This window comes from Monodon monoceros, unplaced genomic scaffold (genome assembly GCF_005190385.1).
Source record: "Monodon monoceros isolate NGI ecotype Baffin Bay Population unplaced genomic scaffold, NGI_Narwhal_1 Super_Scaffold_22, whole genome shotgun sequence".
NCBI lineage: Eukaryota > Metazoa > Chordata > Mammalia > Artiodactyla > Monodontidae > Monodon > Monodon monoceros.
The window spans coordinates 102408045-102414044 of NW_021703779.1; positions in this window are offsets into that span (position 1 = coordinate 102408045).

Sequence of the window (6000 nt, forward strand, 5' to 3'; positions counted from 1 at the left end):
CTATGTTGCAGAGTCTGTTTTTCTGAGCAAGTACAGCTGAGAGGTTTCAGCTCCTTTTCTCTAAACCAGCTACCACTCATAGAGTAGAAGTTGCACTCTAGTTATGGCAGGCTGAGAAAACTGGTCCCCAATTACCTGTGCCCAGCTCACCTGGAGAACACTGATTTCACACCAGGAGAAGCAAGTTAAGAAGACCAAGGTCTATCATCTTTACCCAGTGCCCCAGTCAAAGATAAAAGGTATCACTCCAAGAGAAGCAGATCACTGTTCTTGCCCCCAGCCATGGAGTACTGGTACAGAGATTGTACCCAGTGAGAGCGGCAGGCTTTAAGAACACAGAGGGTCACAACAACTGACAGTATTTGTAACAGAGAGTGCAGAACTTCAAGCCAAATGACAAGGTTGAAAATAATGGAGATTTTGGTTCTGAGCAGTTAAGAGGCAACTGAGAACTGTGTGCAAACAACAAGCAAAACAGCAAACCAACTATAATTTTACCAGAGAGAACCAGGGAATGAGAAAGATAAGAAGAGTCCAAAACAAGCCTCAAAGATTGGCCTTAAAGACTATCTGTGAAGGGACCTAGATTAAATTGGATCAGACTGTGGAATAATTGTGTACCAGAGCACTATCCAAAAAAACAGCAATTTGTTACAATTAGTGGCAGTTAAGAGATGAGTGTGATACCAATAGAGAGAAACCAGCTAGAAAGTTAACAGGGAGATCAGGGAAAGAGAGAGTCAAAGAGAGCCATGCAAAAACTCAAGTCATCCCTGGAGGAGGGAGGAGAGGTCAGCATAACTATGCATATGCCCATAAGCTCTCTGAGGAGTGACATCAGAGGCTGCACACTGCAGAAGAAACAGACTTTCCTGAAGTGTGTCACTGAATAAACAAACAAGAAAACAACAAAATCAGCAGGCTTCTGGAGGTACATGAGTGGGATCAGTATCCAGAATTGTTGCTACAATGTATTTTCTAAAAAGCCCAATTTTCAATAAAAATTATGAGAAATACAAAGAAACAGGAAAGTGTGACTCATACACAGATTATACTCAGGCAACAAAAACTGCCTGTGAGAGGGCCCAGATGTATGACAACACATAATATCAAAGTTTCCATTATAACTATATTCACATAACTAAAGGAACTCATGCTTTAAGAAAAAAGGAAGGTATAATGACAATGTCTCATCAAATAGAGAATATCAATAAAGATACAAAAATTATATAAAGAACCAAATGAAAATTATGGAGTTGAAATGTACAATACTTAAATAAAAAGTCAATAGAGACACTCAAGAGTAGATTTAAGCTGAATTAAGTATACATTGGTGAACTTGAAGACATAAGTAGAAACTAAACAATCTGAAGGAGAGAAAAAATAAAAGAAAATGAACAGAACCTCAGAAAAAATGCAGAATGCCATTAAACACATGAAGATATGTGTAAGAAGATTACCAGACATAGAATAAAGAGAAAGTGGAAGAAAAATACATGAAGAAATAATGGTTAAAAACTTACTAAATTTTATTTTAAAATGTACACATCCAAGAAGCTCAACAAATTATAAGCAGGATAAAAGCAAAGTTATCCGCACTCAGACAAATCATTATCAAGATATGTAAAGAGAAAATCTTGGGGTTTTTATTGAAGTATAGTTGATTTACAATATTACATTAGTTACAGGTGTACAGTATAGTGATTCAGTATTTTTTACAGTTTATACTCCATTAAAAGTTATTTTAAAATAATGGCTATAACTCCCTGTGCTATATAATATATCCTTGTTGCTTATCTATTTTATACACAGTAGTTTGTATCTCTTAATACCCTACCCCAAACAGGCCTCTCCCCTCATGCTTCTCCTCTCTGGTAACCACTAGTCATGGGTCTGTTTCCGTTTTATTTTGTTTGTAAATGTACATTTATTTGTACTATTTTTCAGATTCCACATATAAGTGATATACACTCATTGTGTTGCCATTTTCCTTGATGTACACAGTGAATACCTTAGCAAGGAACTATAAAATACAGAAAAAGACCCAATTAGAAAGGAAAACTTCAACAGCTGAAATATAAAACAAACCAGAAGGCAAGAATAGCAGACTAAGTGATACAGAAGAACACATAAGTGATCTGGAAGATAGAATGATGGAAATCACCAAATCAGAAGCAAAAATAAAACAAATTTTAAAAAATGAAAACAATTTAAGAGATTGGGGGATAACATTTAGCATACCAATGTTCACATTATAGGGATACAGAAGGAGAAGAAGAGAGAAGGGGTTAAAAAAATGTATTTGAGGAAATTAAGGTTACAGACTTCCCATACATGAAGAAAGAAACAGAAGCATAGAGGGTCCCAAACAAGATGAACCCAAACAAACCCACACCAAGACATAAAATGAAAATGGCAAAAGTTAAAGAGAGAATTGGGAAGGCAGCAAGAGAAATACAAAGAGTCATATACAAGGGAACCTCCATAAGGCTATCAACTGATTTTTCTGCAGAAACTTTGCAGGCCAAAAGGGAGTGACATGGTATATTCAAAGTACTGAAAGGGCAAAACCTGCAACCTAGGATTCTCTACCCAGCAAGATTATCATTTAGAATAAAAATAGAAAGAACTTCTCAGAGAAGCAAAAACTAAAAGAATTCATCAATACTAAGCCTACCCTAACAGAAATGTTGAAACATCTTCTCTAAACGAACAAGAAGTGAGAATTGTGAGGAAAGAGAAAATCCCACTAGGAAAAGCAAATGTATAGTAAGGATTAAGGATCAACCACTTAAGTTGATACAAAGATTAAAAGACAAAAAACTGTAAAAGGAACTATAAAATAAACAGTTAAGGGATAAGCTTGAAGATGTAAAATATGACATCAAAAACACAAAATGTGGGGGAAGGGAGTAAAAAGTGTAGATCTTATGTATTTGAATTTAAATGACTACTAGTTTAAAACAGGTAGATGTAATTTTGGATCAACATATATGAACTCATGGTAACCACACACCAAAAACCTACAATAGATACACAAAAACTAAAAAGAAAGAAACACAACCATACTATAAAAAAAAATCATCAAACCACAAAAGGAAAAACAAAATGAAGAAACAAACAGGGAAGAACTAAAGAAACAACCAGAAAACAAGTCATAAAGTGGCAATAAGTACATACCTATCAAGAATTATTTTAAATATCAATGGGCTAAATGTTCCAATCAAAATACATATGGTGGCTGACTGGACAAAAAAAAAAAAAGACATTTCTATCACTTCAGAGCTAAAGACACAGACTGAAAGTGAGGTGATGGAAAAGGATTTCATGTAAACGGAAATGACAAGAAAGCAGAGGTAGCAATACTCATAAAAGACAAAAAAGACTTTAAAACAAAGGCTGTAACAAAGAGAAAATTCTTGGAAGCAGCAGGGGGAAAAAAGACACTTTACATACTAGGGAAGCACAAAATATTAACAGCTAACTTTCGATTTAAAAAAAAATGGGGGCCAGAAGGCAGTGAGATGACATTCAGCATGCTAAGAGAAAAAAAACCTGTCACCCAGGAAGCATGTATCTAGCAAAACCATCTTTCAAAAATGAAGAGGAGGTAAAGCTGATCCTAGATAAGCAAAAATTGACAGGTTTTTTTTTTTTTTCCTGGCAAACCCACTACAGGCTGAAAGAAACATCACACAACAGTTCAAATCCATTTGAAAAAACTGAGTGTCATTATAGGTAATTATTTTAGAAAAAAAGACAATATAATTACACATATCCCTCTCCTGCCTTGTCTCAACTAATTTAAAAATTAATTGTATAAGCCCAGAACCAGACGGCTTCACAGGCAAATTCTATCAAACATTTAGAGAAGAGCTAACACCTATCCTTCTCAAACTCTTCCAAAATATAGCAGAGGGAGGAACACTCCCAAACTCATTCTACGAGGCCACAATCACCCTGATACCAAAACCAGACAAAGATGTCACAAAGAAAGAAAACTACAGGCCAATATCACTGATGAACATAGATGCAAAAATTCTCAACAAAATACTAGCAAACAGAATCCAACAGCACATGAAAAGGATCATACACCATGATCAAGTGGGGGTTATTCCAGGAATGCAAGGATTCTTCAATATACACAAATCAATCAACATGATACACCATATTAACAAATTGAAGGAGAAAAACAATATGACCATCTCAATAGATGCAGAGGAAGCTTTCGACAAAATTCAACACCCATTTACAATAAAAACCCTGAAGACAGTAGGCACAGAGGGAACTTTCCTCAACATAATAAAGGCCATATATGACAAACCCACAGCCAACATCGTCCTCAATGGTGAAAAATTGAAAGCATTTCCACTAAGATCAGACACAAGACAAGGTTGCCCACTCTCACCACTCTCATTCAACATAGTTTTGGAAGTTTTAGCCACAGCAATCAGCGAAGAAAAGGAAATAAAAGGAATCCAAATCAGAAAAGAAGAAGTAAAGCTGTCACTGTTTGCAGATGACACGATACTGTACATAGAGAATCCTAAAGATGCTACCCCAAAAGCTACTAGAGCTAATCAATGAATTTGGGAAAGTAGCAGGATACAAAATTAATGCACAGTAATCTCTGGCATTCCTATACACTAATGATGAAAAATCTGAAAATGAAATTAAGAAAACACTCCCATTTACCATTGCAACAAAAAGAATAAAATATCTAGGAATAAACCTACCTAAGGAGAAAAAAGACCTGTATGCAGAAAACTATAAGACACTGATGAAAGAAATTAAAGAGGATACAAATAGATGGAGAGATATACCATGTTCTTGGATGGAAGAATCAACATTGTGAAAATGACTCTACTACCCAAAGCAATCTACAGATTCAATGCAACCCCTATCAAACTACCACTGGCATTTTTCACAGAACTAGAACAAAAAATTTCACAATTTGTATGAAAAAACAAAACACCCCGAATAGCCAAGGCAATCTTGAGAACAAAAAATGGAGCTGGAGGAATCAGGCTCCCTGACTTCAGACTATACTACAAAGCTACAGTAATCAAGACAGTATGGTACTGGCACAAAAACAGAAACATAGATCAATGGAACAGGATAGAAAGCCCAGAGATAAACCCACACACATACGGTCACCTTATCTTTGATAAAGGAGGCAAGAATATACAGTGGAGAAAAGACAGCCTCTTCAATATGTGGTGCTGGGAAAACTGGACAGGTACATGTTAAAGTATGAGATCAGAACACTCCCTAACACCATACACAAAAATAAGCTCAAAATGGATTAAAGAGCTAAATGTAAGGCCAGAAGCTATCAAACTCTTAGAGGAAACCATAGGCAGAACACTCTATGACATAAATCACAGCAAGATCCTTTTTGACCCACCTCCTAGAGAAATGGAAATAAAAACAAAAAGAAACAAATGGGACCTAATGAAACTTCAAAGCTTTTGCACAGCACAGGAAACCATAAACAAGACCAAAAGAAAACCCTCAGAATGGGAGAAAATATTTGCAAATGAAGCAACTGACAAAGGATTAATCTCCAAAATTTACAAGCAGCTCATGCAGTTCAATATCAAAAAAACAAACAAACCAATCCAATAATGGGCAGAAGACCTAAACAGACATTTCTCCAAAGAAGATATACAGATTGCCAACAAACACATGAAAGAATGCTCAACATCATTAATCATCAGAGAAATGCAAATCAAAACTACAATGAGATATCATCGAACACTGGTCAGAATGGCCATCATCAGAAAATCTAGAAACGGGCTTCCCTGGTGGTGCAGTGCTTGAGAGTCTGCCTGCCAATGCAGGGGACACGGGTTCGAGCCCCGGTCCGGGAAGATCCCACATGCCGCGGAGCGGCTGGGCCCGTGAGCCATGGCCACTGAGCCTGTGCGTCCGGAGCCTGTGCTCCGCAACAGGAGAGGCCACAACAGTGAGAGGCCCGCGTACCGCAAAAAAAAAAAA